At 42.7% G+C, this 18,374-nt stretch overlaps 6 non-coding genes across 6 annotated transcripts; 5 read left to right on the forward strand and 1 right to left on the reverse strand.

Moving 5' to 3' along the window:
- Positions 1 to 1,502: 1,502 nt before the first annotated feature.
- TRNAL-AAG (transfer RNA leucine (anticodon AAG)) lies at positions 1,503 to 1,584 on the forward strand. Its single transcript has one exon. It is a non-coding gene; the product is annotated as a tRNA-Leu (tRNA).
- Positions 1,585 to 1,964: 380 nt separating this feature from the next.
- On the reverse strand, positions 1,965 to 2,046 carry TRNAS-UGA (transfer RNA serine (anticodon UGA)). Its single transcript has one exon. It is a non-coding gene; the product is annotated as a tRNA-Ser (tRNA).
- Positions 2,047 to 5,690: 3,644 nt separating this feature from the next.
- Positions 5,691 to 5,772, forward strand: TRNAL-AAG (transfer RNA leucine (anticodon AAG)). Its single transcript has one exon. It is a non-coding gene; the product is annotated as a tRNA-Leu (tRNA).
- A 4,106-nt stretch (positions 5,773 to 9,878) lies between these two features.
- Positions 9,879 to 9,960, forward strand: TRNAL-AAG (transfer RNA leucine (anticodon AAG)). Its single transcript has one exon. It is a non-coding gene; the product is annotated as a tRNA-Leu (tRNA).
- Positions 9,961 to 14,081: 4,121 nt separating this feature from the next.
- Positions 14,082 to 14,163, forward strand: TRNAL-AAG (transfer RNA leucine (anticodon AAG)). Its single transcript has one exon. It is a non-coding gene; the product is annotated as a tRNA-Leu (tRNA).
- A 4,121-nt stretch (positions 14,164 to 18,284) lies between these two features.
- TRNAL-AAG (transfer RNA leucine (anticodon AAG)) lies at positions 18,285 to 18,366 on the forward strand. The gene has a single exon. It is a non-coding gene; the product is annotated as a tRNA-Leu (tRNA).
- Positions 18,367 to 18,374: the final 8 nt, after the last annotated feature.

The raw sequence follows: 18,374 nt of genomic DNA on the forward strand, positions 1-18,374 counted from the left end.
GCAAAATAAAAGAAAGTTCGATTTAAATTTAAAACTTAACAGTTTTGGTTGTCCTGCTGGGCATGTTTTTGCCAGTCACAAGCCTTCTGTTTGCAGGGCACTAGAAGGTAAAAGGAAAAAATAGTACCTTGATCAGGTGGGGAGCAGCGGTCAGGCACTGATTAAGCTGAATCAATCAACGCTTGGTCGCTGCTCTACAGAGAGGAACGGAAATGATGCAAGACATGCCTTGATGAATTAGGAAACTGTAAAGAAGAGTGCCACATAAATAAAAAAATGGTGAGAGACATGCGGGCTCCAAGCCCTTTACTGAATACTACAGAGTCTATCAAGCGAGACCCTAAAAAGGTCAGTTAGTTAAAATAAACAAACATTGTTACTTCTAAAAATCAATATTCCAAGGACGCCTAGATGGTCGTCAAGCAAAAAGTTCCTAGTGCATGGAGGGGCTTATGGTAGTTCTGAAGAGAGGCAAAGGACTTGGTCAGAGGGTGGCCTTGTTGGTGTGGTAGGGAAGCAATACCTCAAACATTATTACTGGGGTAGGGGAACTTGCAATTCGGAGTAATGAAAATTATCACAAAGCAATCAAGTAATTCCACATCAAAATAACAAGCGTGCGGGCTGACAACCATGCTCTCAGCATCAACGAGCGCAGAGTGAAGTGAATTTTACCATCCTCTGTGCATTTTTATTGCGAGGCTCATTTACATTTGACTTGGCGCGCAGAACGAGTGAGAACCAGGTCAATAGAAACAAAAATCATCTATTTAAAAAGTTTAGTTTCACGTGGGCCTGTTGTCCTTACTTCTTTCAGAATAGCTTTTGAACCTCTGTCCTGTGTGTGTCTGTGACTGTCACGTGAAAGGCAGTCAGGGCATCCAGGTGGACCCCATGTCACCTGGAGCACCGCCCACCAGTGCTGGAGTTTTAAACAGCACCCGGTTGCATTTTGGGACTTGTGCCTTTTCAATGTGAGCTCAAAGACGGGAGCCTGTGAAATTCTATTGGCTAAAAAATATTAACAGCGGAATGTGAATAGGCCACACAAGACATGACGTCACTGGAAAGCTAAACAGTATGTTGGGGAGACTGGGTGCGGCAATAGGGCTGATGTCATGAATACGTGCAACTCCTCAGTTATTTTTGAATGAACTGCTCATTCATTAGATCCCACCCAAAGAAATGAGCCCACCGGTATGAACACTTGTTTCATTAGAAAATGATGGAGTCACATTGCCTATGTAGAGCAGGTGCTTATACCTTGGTTGGAAGTCATTGCTCGGAGAGTGTTGTCTTTTAAGGTGATTGCACTAGGTCCGAGCAGGTGGGAGAAGACTTGTGCAGTGACTGAGTAAGAGAGATAACCTTCAATTACCACATCACCCTCCCGACATTGTAATCATGTCCATGAAATGGTTTATCAACTCGACTTTCCACACTAAGTGAGGAGACTCAGGGTTACGGTGCTCATGAAGTGCACAGACACACTGAGAGCAACAGGTAGCGTGGCCGAGCGGTCTAAGGCCCTGGATTAAGGCTCCAGTCTCTTTGGAGGCGTGGGTTCAAATCCCACCGCTGCCAGAGATGGATTTTTACAGATCTTAATGACGCATCTCCCTTCTGACCCTTCAATTTGCATAAGCAGTGACTCTACCAATAGGTCCCTAATTGTAAAACTCTTTTACAGTCTCCTTCTAAGTAAACTCCTAAACCGTGGACTCCAAGAAATCGGCTGATTGGCGCTGCTGTTGTTTTGCTTCATTCTGCTTAGATCATCTTCAAATGGAAGGTTTAACAAATCATTTGTTCTCCCCACGCGGTCACCCGCTCTTCTCTCTGCAAAATAAAATCGAACCTCTGTTAAATAAAGATTTAAAGTAAATTATCTATCTTCCCAAATAAAGTTGGTAAATGTGTTCTTCACAGTTATTTTAAAAATCAGGTTTAAAATAAACAACAGAGGTAGTCAGCAGGATTCAAACCCGTGCAGGGAACCCCCAAAGGATTTCAAGTCCATCACCTTAACCACTCGGCCATAACTACCAGCTCTCATTGAGCTCTACCGAAACTTTATATCACAACAAAATTGTGCAAAATGGCCGTGCAGACCTATATATGACTCCATTTAGTAGGATCTCTAACTGTGTGCAAAGGGCACATTGCTATGTTTCTGTCTAAGCTTTGCTTTAGGTCTGAGGTCTTAAGAACCAAAGCAGGCTCCACGCACACTTGCCTGCACAAAAAAACAAGCATTTGCAATGCGAAAGGTCTCACATTTGTGAGAGTTAGAGCTATTGGCGTTGCAAATGACAATGTCTTTTACCTAGGTTTTGGTTTTCTTTGGGAAAATTTGATGTGTCCACGTTGTGTTTTGGGGCACTTCCTGTCGCGGGCGCTAGGCCTACCCACACAAGTGAGGTAAAAAATGTTATCGGGAGACTTGGGGAAACATAGAATAGCAAAACAAGAGTTACTGCCCCTTGTCTTTATCTACATTTTTTCCTTCCAAATATAAGACAGTGTGTAAAAAAGACGTCTATTTGAGAAATGCCCTTTAATTCGCATGCTAGTGTGGGCACCCCAGAATTCAGAGATGTGCAAATAACCACTGCTCCTTCACTCCTTATCTTGTGCCCATTTTGGAAATAGAAAGGTTTTCTTGATACCTTTTTTTCACTCTATATACTTCGGCAAATTAATTGCAGTATACCCGGTATAGAATGAAAACCCACTGCAAGGTGCAGCTCATTTATTTTCTCTGGATACCTAGGGTTCTTGATGAACCTACAAGCCCTATATATCCCCGCAACCAGAAGAGTCCAGCAGGCGTAATGGTATATTGCTTTCAAAAATCTGACATTGCAGAAAAAAGTTACAGAGTAAAACGTAGAGGAAAATGGCTGTTTTTTTCTTCTCAATTTCAATATTTTTTTTTTATTTCAGTTGTTATTTTCTGTAGGAAACACTTGTAAGATCTACACAAGTTACCCATTGCTGAATTCAGAATGTTGTCTTCTTTTCAAAAATGTTTAGGTTACTGGGACCCAGCATTGGTTTCACACCCATTTCTGTCACTGACTGGAAGGAGGCTAAAAGCACACAAAATCGTAAAAATGGGGTATGTCCCAGTAAAATGCCAAAATTGTGTTGAAAAATTGGGTTTTCTGATTCAAGTCTGCCTGTCCCTGAAAGCTGGGAAGCTGGTGATTTTAGCAGTGCAAACCCTTTGTTGATGCCAATTTCAGGGACAAAAACCACAAGCCTTCTTCTCCAGCCCTTTTTTCCATTTTTTTCTTTTTTAAAACAAAATGTTTACCGTATTTTGGCTAATTTCTTGGTCTCCTTCAGGGGAACCCACAAAGTCTGGGTACCTCTAGAATCCCTAGGATGTTGGAAAAAAAGGACGCAAATTTGGCGTGGATAGCTTATGTGGACAAAAATCTATGAGGGCCTAAGCGCGCCCTGCCCCAAATAGCCAAAAAAATGCCTGGCACCTGAGGGGGAAAAGGCTGGCAGCGAAGGGGTTAAAATGCACTATTTTATTCCAATTTCTTCACTTAGCTTCAGATGAACTATTTTTCCCTCCCACCAACTCCTTTCAAAGTGCACCAGCCACCACCGCCTTGGGTGGGACAGATTGTTTTCGATTGCAGTATGGCAGATTGTTTTGGATTGCAGTGTGGTAGTTTGTTTTTGATTGGAGTGCAGCAGATTGCAGTGGGGTAGATTGTTTTGAATTGGAGTAGGGGAGATTGTTTTGAAGTGGAGTGGGGCAGATTGTTTTGGATCGAAGTGGGACAGATTGTTTTGGAGTGGTGCAGATTGTTTTTTATTATAGTGGGGCACATTGGAGTGAGACAGATTTGCTTGGGGTGGGTGGAGAGGATTGGAATAGGATGAGTTAGAATGGATTGGATTCGGGTGAGTGATTTGGACTGGAGTGAGGTGGATTAGTGTGGGTGAAGTGGTCTGGATGGGGTGGATTGTAGTGGGGAAGATTGGAGTGGGATGGATTGAAGTGTACCGCAGGATTATGTGTTAAAGATTAATTTCAGAATTTACACATAATAAAGAAACACTGTTGATTTGCAATATTTTAAACGAGCTAATCGTCATCTTTTGAGAAGAGTGCCCACGAACAAAAGCAAAAGAAAACATGCGTGGAACGTGGGAAAAGACGATTTGGCAAAATAAAAGAAAGTTCGATTTAAATTTAAAACTTAACAGTTTTGGTTGTCCTGCTGGGCATGTTTTTGCCAGTCACAAGCCTTCTGTTTGCAGGGCACTAGAAGGTAAAAGGAAAAAATAGTACCTTGATCAGGTGGGGAGCAGCGGTCAGGCACTGATTAAGCTGAATCAATCAACGCTTGGTCGCTGCTCTACAGAGAGGAACGGAAATGATGCAAGACATGCCTTGATGAATTAGGAAACTGTAAAGAAGAGTGCCACATAAATAAAAAAATGGTGAGAGACATGCGGGCTCCAAGCCCTTTACTGAATACTACAGAGTCTATCAAGCGAGACCCTAAAAAGGTCAGTTAGTTAAAATAAACAAACATTGTTACTTCTAAATATCAATATTCCAAGGACGCCTAGATGGTCGTCAAGCAAAAAGTTCCTAGTGCATGGAGGGGCTTATGGTAGTTCTGAAGAGAGGCAAAGGACTTGGTCAGAGGGTGGCCTTGTTGGTGTGGTAGGGAAGCAATACCTCAAACATTATTACTGGGGTAGGGGAACTTGCAATTCGGAGTAATGAAAATTATCACAAAGCAATCAAGTAATTCCACATCAAAATAACAAGCGTGCGGGCTGACAACCATGCTCTCAGCATCAACGAGCGCAGAGTGAAGTGAATTTTACCATCCTCTGTGCATTTTTATTGCGAGGCTCATTTACATTTGACTTGGCGCGCAGAACGAGTGAGAACCCGGTCAATAGAAACAAAAATCATCTATTTAAAAAGTTTAGTTTCACGTGGGCCTGTTGTCCTTACTTCTTTCAGAATAGCTTTTGAACCTCTGTCCTGTGTGTGTCTGTGACTGTCACGTGAAAGGCAGTCAGAGCATCCAGGTGGGCCCCATGTCACCTGGGGCACCGCCCACCAGTGTTGGAGTTTTAAACAGCACCCGGTTGCATTTTGGGACTTGTGCCTTTTCAATGTGAGCTCAAAGACGGGAGCCTGTGAAATTCTATTGGCTAAAAAATATTAACAGCGGAATGTGAATAGGCCACACAAGACATGACGTCACTGGAAAGCTAAACAGTATGTTGGGGAGACTGGGTGCGGCAATAGGGCTGATGTCATGAATACGTGCAACTCCTCGGTTATTTTTGAATGAACTGCTCATTCATTAGATCCCACCCAAAGAAATGAGCCCACCAGTATGAACACTTGTTTCATTAGAAAATGATGGAGTCACATTGCCTATGTAGAGCAGGTGCTTATACCTTGGTTGGAAGTCATTGCTCGGAGAGTGTTGTCTTTTAAGGTGATTGCACTAGGTCCGAGCAGGTGGGAGAAGACTTGTGCAGTGACTGAGTAAGAGAGATAACCTTCAATTACCACATCACCCTCCCGACATTGTAATCATGTCCATGAAATGGTTTATCAACTCGACTTTCCACACTAAGTGAGGAGACTCAGGGTTACGGTGCTCATGAAGTGCACAGACACACTGAGAGCAACAGGTAGCGTGGCCGAGCGGTCTAAGGCGCTGGATTAAGGCTCCAGTCTCTTTGGAGGCGTGGGTTCAAATCCCACCGCTGCCAGAGATGGATTTTTACAGATCTTAATGACGCATCTCCCTTCTGACCCTTCAATTTGCATAAGCAGTGACTCTACCAATAGGTCCCTAATTTTAAAACTCTTTTACAGTCTCCTTCTAAGTAAACTCCTAAACCGTGGACTCCAAGAAATCGGCTGATTGGCGCTGCTGTTGTTTTGCTTCATTCTGCTTAGATCACCTTCAAATGGAAGGTTTAACAAATCATTTGTTCTCCCCACGCGGTCACCCGCTCTTCTCTCTGCAAAATAAAATCGAACCTCTGTTAAATAAAGATTTAAAGTAAATTATCTATCTTCCCAAATAAAGTTGGTAAATGTGTTCTTCACAGTTATTTTAAAAATCAGGTTTAAAATAAACAACAGAGGTAGTCAGCAGGATTCAAACCCGTGCAGGGAACCCCCAAAGGATTTCAAGCCCATCACCTTAACCACTCGGCCATAACTACCAGCTCTCATTGAGCTCTACCGAAACTTTATATCACAACAAAATTGTGCAAAATGGCCGTGCAGACCTATATATGACTCCATTTAGTAGGATCTCTAACTGTGTGCAAAGGGCACATTGCTATGTTTCTGTCTAAGCTTTGCTTTAGGTCTGAGGTCTTAAGAACCAAAGCAGGCTCCACGCACACTTGCCTGCACAAAAAAACAAGCATTTGCAATGCGAAAGGTCTCACATTTGTGAGAGTTAGAGCTATTGGCGTTGCAAATGACAATGTCTTTTACCTAGGTTTTGGTTTTCTTTGGGAAAATTTGATGTGTCCACGTTGTGTTTTGGGGCACTTCCTGTCGCGGGCGCTAGGCCTACCCACACAAGTGAGGTAAAAAATGTTATCGGGAGACTTGGGGAAACATAGAATAGCAAAACAAGAGTTACTGCCCCTTGTCTTTATCTACATTTTTTCCTTCCAAATATAAGACAGTGTGTAAAAAAGACGTCTATTTGAGAAATGCCCTTTAATTTGCATGCTAGTGTGGGCACCCCAGAATTCAGAGATGTGCAAATAACCACTGCTCCTTCACTCCTTATCTTGTGCCCATTTTGGAAATAGAAAGGTTTTCTTGATACCTTTTTTTCACTCTATATACTTCGGCAAATTAATTGCAGTATACCCGGTATAGAATGAAAACCCACTGCAAGGTGCAGCTCATTTATTTTCTCTGGATACCTAGGGTTCTTGATGAACCTACAAGCCCTATATATCCCCGCAACCAGAAGAGTCCAGCAGGCGTAATGGTATATTGCTTTCAAAAATCTGACATTGCAGAAAAAAGTTACAGAGTAAAACGTAGAGGAAAATGGCTGTTTTTTTCTTCTCAATTTCAATATTTTTTTTTTATTTCAGTTGTTATTTTCTGTAGGAAACACTTGTAAGATCTACACAAGTTACCCATTGCTGAATTCAGAATGTTGTCTTCTTTTCAAAAATGTTTAGGTTACTGGGACCCAGCATTGGTTTCACACCCATTTCTGTCACTGACTGGAAGGAGGCTAAAAGCACACAAAATCGTAAAAATGGGGTATGTCCCAGTAAAATGCCAAAATTGTGTTGAAAAATTGGGTTTTCTGATTCAAGTCTGCCTGTCCCTGAAAGCTGGGAAGCTGGTGATTTTAGCAGTGCAAACCCTTTGTTGATGCCAATTTCAGGGACAAAAACCACAAGCCTTCTTCTCCAGCCCTTTTTTCCATTTTTTTCTTTTTTAAAACAAAATGTTTACCGTATTTTGGCTAATTTCTTGGTCTCCTTCAGGGGAACCCACAAAGTCTGGGTACCTCTAGAATCCCTAGGATGTTGGAAAAAAAGGACGCAAATTTGGCGTGGATAGCTTATGTGGACAAAAATCTATGAGGGCCTAAGCGCGCCCTGCCCCAAATAGCCAAAAAAATGCCTGGCACCTGAGGGGGAAAAGGCTGGCAGCGAAGGGGTTAAAATGCACTATTTTATTCCAATTTCTTCACTTAGCTTCAGATGAACTATTTTTCCCTCCCACCAACTCCTTTCAAAGTGCACCAGCCACCACTGCCTTGGGTGGGACAGATTGTTTTCGATTGCAGTATGGCAGATTGTTTTGGATTGCAGTGTGGTAGTTTGTTTTTGATTGGAGTGCAGCAGATTGCAGTGGGGTAGATTGTTTTGAATTGGAGTAGGGGAGATTGTTTTGAAGTGGAGTGGGGCAGATTGTTTTGGATCGAAGTGGGACAGATTGTTTTGGAGTGGTGCAGATTGTTTTTTATTATAGTGGGGCACATTGGAGTGAGACAGATTTGCTTGGGGTGGGTGGAGAGGATTGGAATAGGATGAGTTAGAATGGATTGGATTCGGGTGAGTGATTTGGACTGGAGTGAGGTGGATTAGTGTGGGTGAAGTGGTCTGGATGGGGTGGATTGTAGTGGGGAAGATTGGAGTGGGATGGATTGAAGTGTACCGCAGGATTATGTGTTAAAGATTAATTTCAGAATTTACACATAATAAAGAAACACTGTTGATTTGCAATATTTTAAACGAGCTAATCGTCATCTTTTGAGAAGAGTGCCCACGAACAAAAGCAAAAGAAAACATGCGTGGAACGTGGGAAAAGACGATTTGGCAAAATAAAAGAAAGTTCGATTTAAATTTAAAACTTAACAGTTTTGGTTGTCCTGCTGGGCATGTTTTTGCCAGTCACAAGCCTTCTGTTTGCAGGGCACTAGAAGGTAAAAGGAAAAAATAGTACCTTGATCAGGTGGGGAGCAGCGGTCAGGCACTGATTAAGCTGAATCAATCAACGCTTGGTCGCTGCTCTACAGAGAGGAACGGAAATGATGCAAGACATGCCTTGATGAATTAGGAAACTGTAAAGAAGAGTGCCACATAAATAAAAAAATGGTGAGAGACATGCGGGCTCCAAGCCCTTTACTGAATACTACAGAGTCTATCAAGCGAGACCCTAAAAAGGTCAGTTAGTTAAAATAAACAAACATTGTTACTTCTAAATATCAATATTCCAAGGACGCCTAGATGGTCGTCAAGCAAAAAGTTCCTAGTGCATGGAGGGGCTTATGGTAGTTCTGAAGAGAGGCAAAGGACTTGGTCAGAGGGTGGCCTTGTTGGTGTGGTAGGGAAGCAATACCTCAAACATTATTACTGGGGTAGGGGAACTTGCAATTCGGAGTAATGAAAATTATCACAAAGCAATCAAGTAATTCCACATCAAAATAACAAGCGTGCGGGCTGACAACCATGCTCTCAGCATCAACGAGCGCAGAGTGAAGTGAATTTTACCATCCTCTGTGCATTTTTATTGCGAGGCTCATTTACATTTGACTTGGCGCGCAGAACGAGTGAGAACCCGGTCAATAGAAACAAAAATCATCTATTTAAAAAGTTTAGTTTCACGTGGGCCTGTTGTCCTTACTTCTTTCAGAATAGCTTTTGAACCTCTGTCCTGTGTGTGTCTGTGACTGTCACGTGAAAGGCAGTCAGAGCATCCAGGTGGGCCCCATGTCACCTGGGGCACCGCCCACCAGTGCTGGAGTTTTAAACAGCACCCGGTTGCATTTTGGGACTTGTGCCTTTTCAATGTGAGCTCAAAGACGGGAGCCTGTGAAATTCTATTGGCTAAAAAATATTAACAGCGGAATGTGAATAGGCCACACAAGACATGACGTCACTGGAAAGCTAAACAGTATGTTGGGGAGACTGGGTGCGGCAATAGGGCTGATGTCATGAATACGTGCAACTCCTCGGTTATTTTTGAATGAACTGCTCATTCATTAGATCCCACCCAAAGAAATGAGCCCACCGGTATGAACACTTGTTTCATTAGAAAATGATGGAGTCACATTGCCTATGTAGAGCAGGTGCTTATACCTTGGTTGGAAGTCATTGCTCGGAGAGTGTTGTCTTTTAAGGTGATTGCACTAGGTCCGAGCAGGTGGGAGAAGACTTGTGCAGTGACTGAGTAAGAGAGATAACCTTCAATTACCACATCACCCTCCCGACATTGTAATCATGTCCATGAAATGGTTTATCAACTCGACTTTCCACACTAAGTGAGGAGACTCAGGGTTACGGTGCTCATGAAGTGCACAGACACACTGAGAGCAACAGGTAGCGTGGCCGAGCGGTCTAAGGCGCTGGATTAAGGCTCCAGTCTCTTTGGAGGCGTGGGTTCAAATCCCACCGCTGCCAGAGATGGATTTTTACAGATCTTAATGACGCATCTCCCTTCTGACCCTTCAATTTGCATAAGCAGTGACTCTACCAATAGGTCCCTAATTTTAAAACTCTTTTACAGTCTCCTTCTAAGTAAACTCCTAAACCGTGGACTCCAAGAAATCGGCTGATTGGCGCTGCTGTTGTTTTGCTTCATTCTGCTTAGATCACCTTCAAATGGAAGGTTTAACAAATCATTTGTTCTCCCCACGCGGTCACCCGCTCTTCTCTCTGCAAAATAAAATCGAACCTCTGTTAAATAAAGATTTAAAGTAAATTATCTATCTTCCCAAATAAAGTTGGTAAATGTGTTCTTCACAGTTATTTTAAAAATCAGGTTTAAAATAAACAACAGAGGTAGTCAGCAGGATTCAAACCCGTGCAGGGAACCCCCAAAGGATTTCAAGCCCATCACCTTAACCACTCGGCCATAACTACCAGCTCTCAGTGAGCTCTACCGAAACTTTATATCACAACAAAATTGTGCAAAATGGCCGTGCAGACCTATATATGACTCCATTTAGTAGGATCTCTAACTGTGTGCAAAGGGCACATTGCTATGTTTCTGTCTAAGCTTTGCTTTAGGTCTGAGGTCTTAAGAACCAAAGCAGGCTCCACGCACACTTGCCTGCACAAAAAAACAAGCATTTGCAATGCGAAAGGTCTCACATTTGTGAGAGTTAGAGCTATTGGCGTTGCAAATGACAATGTCTTTTACCTAGGTTTTGGTTTTCTTTGGGAAAATTTGATGTGTCCACGTTGTGTTTTGGGGCACTTCCTGTCGCGGGCGCTAGGCCTACCCACACAAGTGAGGTAAAAAATGTTATCGGGAGACTTGGGGAAACATAGAATAGCAAAACAAGAGTTACTGCCCCTTGTCTTTATCTACATTTTTTCCTTCCAAATATAAGACAGTGTGTAAAAAAGACGTCTATTTGAGAAATGCCCTTTAATTTGCATGCTAGTGTGGGCACCCCAGAATTCAGAGATGTGCAAATAACCACTGCTCCTTCACTCCTTATCTTGTGCCCATTTTGGAAATAGAAAGGTTTTCTTGATACCTTTTTTTCACTCTATATACTTCGGCAAATTAATTGCAGTATACCCGGTATAGAATGAAAACCCACTGCAAGGTGCAGCTCATTTATTTTCTCTGGATACCTAGGGTTCTTGATGAACCTACAAGCCCTATATATCCCCGCAACCAGAAGAGTCCAGCAGGCGTAATGGTATATTGCTTTCAAAAATCTGACATTGCAGAAAAAAGTTACAGAGTAAAACGTAGAGGAAAATGGCTGTTTTTTTCTTCTCAATTTCAATATTTTTTTTTTATTTCAGTTGTTATTTTCTGTAGGAAACACTTGTAAGATCTACACAAGTTACCCATTGCTGAATTCAGAATGTTGTCTTCTTTTCAAAAATGTTTAGGTTACTGGGACCCAGCATTGGTTTCACACCCATTTCTGTCACTGACTGGAAGGAGGCTAAAAGCACACAAAATCGTAAAAATGGGGTATGTCCCAGTAAAATGCCAAAATTGTGTTGAAAAATTGGGTTTTCTGATTCAAGTCTGCCTGTCCCTGAAAGCTGGGAAGCTGGTGATTTTAGCAGTGCAAACCCTTTGTTGATGCCAATTTCAGGGACAAAAACCACAAGCCTTCTTCTCCAGCCCTTTTTTCCATTTTTTTCTTTTTTAAAACAAAATGTTTACCGTATTTTGGCTAATTTCTTGGTCTCCTTCAGGGGAACCCACAAAGTCTGGGTACCTCTAGAATCCCTAGGATGTTGGAAAAAAAGGACGCAAATTTGGCGTGGATAGCTTATGTGGACAAAAATCTATGAGGGCCTAAGCGCGCCCTGCCCCAAATAGCCAAAAAAATGCCTGGCACCTGAGGGGGAAAAGGCTGGCAGCGAAGGGGTTAAAATGCACTATTTTATTCCAATTTCTTCACTTAGCTTCAGATGAACTATTTTTCCCTCCCACCAACTCCTTTCAAAGTGCACCAGCCACCACTGCCTTGGGTGGGACAGATTGTTTTCGATTGCAGTATGGCAGATTGTTTTGGATTGCAGTGTGGTAGTTTGTTTTTGATTGGAGTGCAGCAGATTGCAGTGGGGTAGATTGTTTTGAATTGGAGTAGGGGAGATTGTTTTGAAGTGGAGTCGGGCAGATTGGAGTGGGGCAGATTGTTTTGGATCGAAGTGGGACAGATTGTTTTGGAGTGGTGCAGATTGTTTTTTATTATAGTGGGGCACATTGGAGTGAGACAGATTTGCTTGGGGTGGGTGGAGAGGATTGGAGTAGGATGAGTTAGAGTGGATTGGATTCGGGTGAGTGATTTGGACTGGAGTGAGGTGGATTAGTGTGGGTGAAGTGGTCTGGATGGGGTGGATTGTAGTGGGGAAGATTGGAGTGGGGTGGATTGAAGTGTACCGCAGGATTATGTGTTAAAGATTAATTTCAGAATTTACACATAATAAAGAAACACTGTTGATTTGCAATATTTTAAACGAGCTAATCGTCATCTTTTGAGAAGAGTGCCCACGAACAAAAGCAAAAGAAAACATGCGTGGAACGTGGGAAAAGACGATTTGGCAAAATAAAAGAAAGTTCGATTTAAATTTAAAACTTAACAGTTTTGGTTGTCCTGCTGGGCATGTTTTTGCCAGTCACAAGCCTTCTGTTTGCAGGGCACTAGAAGGTAAAAGGAAAAAATAGTACCTTGATCAGGTGGGGAGCAGCGGTCAGGCACTGATTAAGCTGAATCAATCAACGCTTGGTCGCTGCTCTACAGAGAGGAACGGAAATGATGCAAGACATGCCTTGATGAATTAGGAAACTGTAAAGAAGAGTGCCACATAAATAAAAAAATGGTGAGAGACATGCGGGCTCCAAGCCCTTTACTGAATACTACAGAGTCTATCAAGCGAGACCCTAAAAAGGTCAGTTAGTTAAAATAAACAAACATTGTTACTTCTAAATATCAATATTCCAAGGACGCCTAGATGGTCGTCAAGCAAAAAGTTCCTAGTGCATGGAGGGGCTTATGGTAGTTCTGAAGAGAGGCAAAGGACTTGGTCAGAGGGTGGCCTTGTTGGTGTGGTAGGGAAGCAATACCTCAAACATTATTACTGGGGTAGGGGAACTTGCAATTCGGAGTAATGAAAATTATCACAAAGCAATCAAGTAATTCCACATCAAAATAACAAGCGTGCGGGCTGACAACCATGCTCTCAGCATCAACGAGCGCAGAGTGAAGTGAATTTTACCATCCTCTGTGCATTTTTATTGCGAGGCTCATTTACATTTGACTTGGCGCGCAGAACGAGTGAGAACCCGGTCAATAGAAACAAAAATCATCTATTTAAAAAGTTTAGTTTCACGTGGGCCTGTTGTCCTTACTTCTTTCAGAATAGCTTTTGAACCTCTGTCCTGTGTGTGTCTGTGACTGTCACGTGAAAGGCAGTCAGAGCATCCAGGTGGGCCCCATGTCACCTGGGGCACCGCCCACCAGTGCTGGAGTTTTAAACAGCACCCGGTTGCATTTTGGGACTTGTGCCTTTTCAATGTGAGCTCAAAGACGGGAGCCTGTGAAATTCTATTGGCTAAAAAATATTAACAGCGGAATGTGAATAGGCCACACAAGACATGACGTCACTGGAAAGCTAAACAGTATGTTGGGGAGACTGGGTGCGGCAATAGGGCTGATGTCATGAATACGTGCAACTCCTCGGTTATTTTTGAATGAACTGCTCATTCATTAGATCCCACCCAAAGAAATGAGCCCACCAGTATGAACACTTGTTTCATTAGAAAATGATGGAGTCACATTGCCTATGTAGAGCAGGTGCTTATACCTTGGTTGGAAGTCATTGCTCGGAGAGTGTTGTCTTTTAAGGTGATTGCACTAGGTCCGAGCAGGTGGGAGAAGACTTGTGCAGTGACTGAGTAAGAGAGATAACCTTCAATTACCACATCACCCTCCCGACATTGTAATCATGTCCATGAAATGGTTTATCAACTCGACTTTCCACACTAAGTGAGGAGACTCAGGGTTACGGTGCTCATGAAGTGCACAGACACACTGAGAGCAACAGGTAGCGTGGCCGAGCGGTCTAAGGCGCTGGATTAAGGCTCCAGTCTCTTTGGAGGCATGGGTTCAAATCCCACCGCTGCCAGAGATGGATTTTTACAGATCTTAATGACGCATCTCCCTTCTGACCCTTCAATTTGCATAAGCAGTGACTCTACCAATAGGTCCCTAATTTTAAAACTCTTTTACAGTCTCCTTCTAAGTAAACTCCTAAACCGTGGACTCCAAGAAATCGGCTGATTGGCGCTGCTGTTGTTTTGCTTCATTCTGCTTAGATCACCTTCAAATGGAAGGTTTAACAAATCATTTGTTCTCCCCACGCGGTCACCCGCTCTTCTCTCTGCAAAATAAAATCGAACCTCTGTTAAATAAAGATTTAAAGTAAATTATCTATCTTCCCAAATAAAGTTGGTAAATGTGTTCTTCACAGTTATTTTAAAAATCAGGTTTAAAATAAACAACAGAGGTAGTCAGCAGGATTCAAACCCGTGCAGGGAACCCCCAAAGGATTTCAAGCCCATCACCTTAACCACTCGGCCATAACTACCAGCTCTCATTGAGCTCTACCGCAACTTTATATCACAACAAAATTGTGCAAAATGGCCGTGCAGACCTATATATGACTCCATTTAGTAGGATCTCTAACTGTGTGCAAAGGGCACATTGCTATGTTTCTGTCTAAGCTTTGCTTTAGGTCTGAGGTCTTAAGAACCAAAGCAGGCTCCACGCACACTTGCCTGCACAAAAAAACAAGCATTTGCAATGCGAAAGGTCTCACATTTGTGAGAGTTAGAGCTATTGGCGTTGCAAATGACAATGTCTTTTACCTAGGTTTTGGTTTTCTTTGGGAAAATTTGATGTGTCCACGTTGTGTTTTGGGGCACTTCCTGTCGCGGGCGCTAGGCCTACCCACACAAGTGAGGTAAAAAATGTTATCGGGAGACTTGGGGAAACATAGAATAGCAAAACAAGAGTTACTGCCCCTTGTCTTTATCTACATTTTTTCCTTCCAAATATAAGACAGTGTGTAAAAAAGACGTCTATTTGAGAAATGCCCTTTAATTTGCATGCTAGTGTGGGCACCCCAGAATTCAGAGATGTGCAAATAACCACTGCTCCTTCACTCCTTATCTTGTGCCCATTTTGGAAATAGAAAGGTTTTCTTGATACCTTTTTTTCACTCTATATACTTCGGCAAATTAATTGCAGTATACCCGGTATAGAATGAAAACCCACTGCAAGGTGCAGCTCATTTATTTTCTCTGGATACCTAGGGTTCTTGATGAACCTACAAGCCCTATATATCCCCGCAACCAGAAGAGTCCAGCAGGCGTAATGGTATATTGCTTTCAAAAATCTGACATTGCAGAAAAAAGTTACAGAGTAAAACGTAGAGGAAAATGGCTGTTTTTTTCTTCTCAATTTCAATATTTTTTTTTTATTTCAGTTGTTATTTTCTGTAGGAAACACTTCTAAGATCTACACAAGTTACCCATTGCTGAATTCAGAATGTTGTCTTCTTTTCAAAAATGTTTAGGTTACTGGGACCCAGCATTGGTTTCACACCCATTTCTGTCACTGACTGGAAGGAGGCTAAAAGCACACAAAATCGTAAAAATGGGGTATGTCCCAGTAAAATGCCAAAATTGTGTTGAAAAATTGGGTTTTCTGATTCAAGTCTGCCTGTCCCTGAAAGCTGGGAAGCTGGTGATTTTAGCAGTGCAAACCCTTTGTTGATGCCAATTTCAGGGACAAAAACCACAAGCCTTCTTCTCCAGCCCTTTTTTCCATTTTTTTCTTTTTTAAAACAAAATGTTTACCGTATTTTGGCTAATTTCTTGGTCTCCTTCAGGGGAACCCACAAAGTCTGGGTACCTCTAGAATCCCTAGGATGTTGGAAAAAAAGGACGCAAATTTGGCGTGGATAGCTTATGTGGACAAAAATCTACGAGGGCCTAAGCGCGCCCTGCCCCAAATAGCCAAAAAAATGCCTGGCACCTGAGGGGGAAAAGGCTGGCAGCGAAGGGGTTAAAATGCACTATTTTATTCCAATTTCTTCACTTAGCTTCAGATGAACTATTTTTCCCTCCCACCAACTCCTTTCAAAGTGCACCAGCCACCACTGCCTTGGGTGGGACAGATTGTTTTCGATTGCAGTATGGCAGATTGTTTTGGATTGCAGTGTGGTAGTTTGTTTTTGATTGGAGTGCAGCAGATTGCAGTGGGGTAGATTGTTTTGAATTGGAGTAGGGGAGATTGTTTTGAAGTGGAGTCGGGCAGATTGGAGTGGGGCAGATTGTTTTGGATCGAAGTGGGACAGATTGTTTTGGAGTGGTGCAGATTGTTTTTTATTATAGTGGGGCACATTGGAGTGAGACAGATTTGCTTGGGGTGGGTGGAGAGGATTGGAGTAGGATGAGTTAGAGTGGATTGGATTCGGGTGAGTGATTTGGACTGGAGTGAGGTGGATTAGTGTGGGTGAAGTGGTCTGGATGGGGTGGATTGTAGTGGGGAAGATTGGAGTGGGGTGGATTGAAGTGTACCGCAGGATTATGTGTTAAAGATTAATTTCAGAATTTACACATAATAAAGAAACACTGTTGATTTGCAATATTTTAAACGAGCTAATCGTCATCTTTTGAGAAGAGTGCCCACGAACAAAAGCAAAAGAAAACATGCGTGGAACGTGGGAAAAGACGATTTGGCAAAATAAAAGAAAGTTCGATTTAAATTTAAAACTTAACAGTTTTGGTTGTCCTGCTGGGCATGTTTTTGCCAGTCACAAGCCTTCTGTTTGCAGGGCACTAGAAGGTAAAAGGAAAAAATAGTACCTTGATCAGGTGGGGAGCAGCGGTCAGGCACTGATTAAGCTGAATCAATCAACGCTTGGTCGCTGCTCTACAGAGAGGAACGGAAATGATGCAAGACATGCCTTGATGAATTAGGAAACTGTAAAGAAGAGTGCCACATAAATAAAAAAATGGTGAGAGACATGCGGGCTCCAAGCCCTTTACTGAATACTACAGAGTCTATCAAGCGAGACCCTAAAAAGGTCAGTTAGTTAAAATAAACAAACATTGTTACTTCTAAAAATCAATATTCCAAGGACGCCTAGATGGTCGTCAAGCAAAAAGTTCCTAGTGCATGGAGGGGCTTATGGTAGTTCTGAAGAGAGGCAAAGGACTTGGTCAGAGGGTGGCCTTGTTGGTGTGGTAGGGAAGCAATACCTCAAACATTATTACTGGGGTAGGGGAACTTGCAATTCGGAGTAATGAAAATTATCACAAAGCAATCAAGTAATTCCACATCAAAATAACAAGCGTGCGGGCTGACAACCATGCTCTCAGCATCAACGAGCGCAGAGTGAAGTGAATTTTACCATCCTCTGTGCATTTTTATTGCGAGGCTCATTTACATTTGACTTGGCGCGCAGAACGAGTGAGAACCAGGTCAATAGAAACAAAAATCATCTATTTAAAAAGTTTAGTTTCACGTGGGCCTGTTGTCCTTACTTCTTTCAGAATAGCTTTTGAACCTCTGTCCTGTGTGTGTCTGTGACTGTCACGTGAAAGGCAGTCAGGGCATCCAGGTGGACCCCATGTCACCTGGAGCACCGCCCACCAGTGCTGGAGTTTTAAACAGCACCCGGTTGCATTTTGGGACTTGTGCCTTTTCAATGTGAGCTCAAAGACGGGAGCCTGTGAAATTCTATTGGCTAAAAAATATTAACAGCGGAATGTGAATAGGCCACACAAGACATGACGTCACTGGAAAGCTAAACAGTATGTTGGGGAGACTGGGTGCGGCAATAGGGCTGATGTCATGAATACGTGCAACTCCTCAGTTATTTTTGAATGAACTGCTCATTCATTAGATCCCACCCAAAGAAATGAGCCCACCGGTATGAACACTTGTTTCATTAGAAAATGATGGAGTCACATTGCCTATGTAGAGCAGGTGCTTATACCTTGGTTGGAAGTCATTGCTCGGAGAGTGTTGTCTTTTAAGGTGATTGCACTAGGTCCGAGCAGGTGGGAGAAGACTTGTGCAGTGACTGAGTAAGAGAGATAACCTTCAATTACCACATCACCCTCCCGACATTGTAATCATGTCCATGAAATGGTTTATCAACTCGACTTTCCACACTAAGTGAGGAGACTCAGGGTTACGGTGCTCATGAAGTGCACAGACACACTGAGAGCAACAGGTAGCGTGGCCAAGCGGTCTAAGGCCCTGGATTAAGGCTCCAGTCTCTTTGGAGGCGTGGGTTCAAATCCCACCGCTGCCAGAGATGGA

Source organism: Pleurodeles waltl, chromosome 12 (assembly GCF_031143425.1).
Source record: "Pleurodeles waltl isolate 20211129_DDA chromosome 12, aPleWal1.hap1.20221129, whole genome shotgun sequence".
Lineage (NCBI taxonomy): Eukaryota > Metazoa > Chordata > Amphibia > Caudata > Salamandridae > Pleurodeles > Pleurodeles waltl.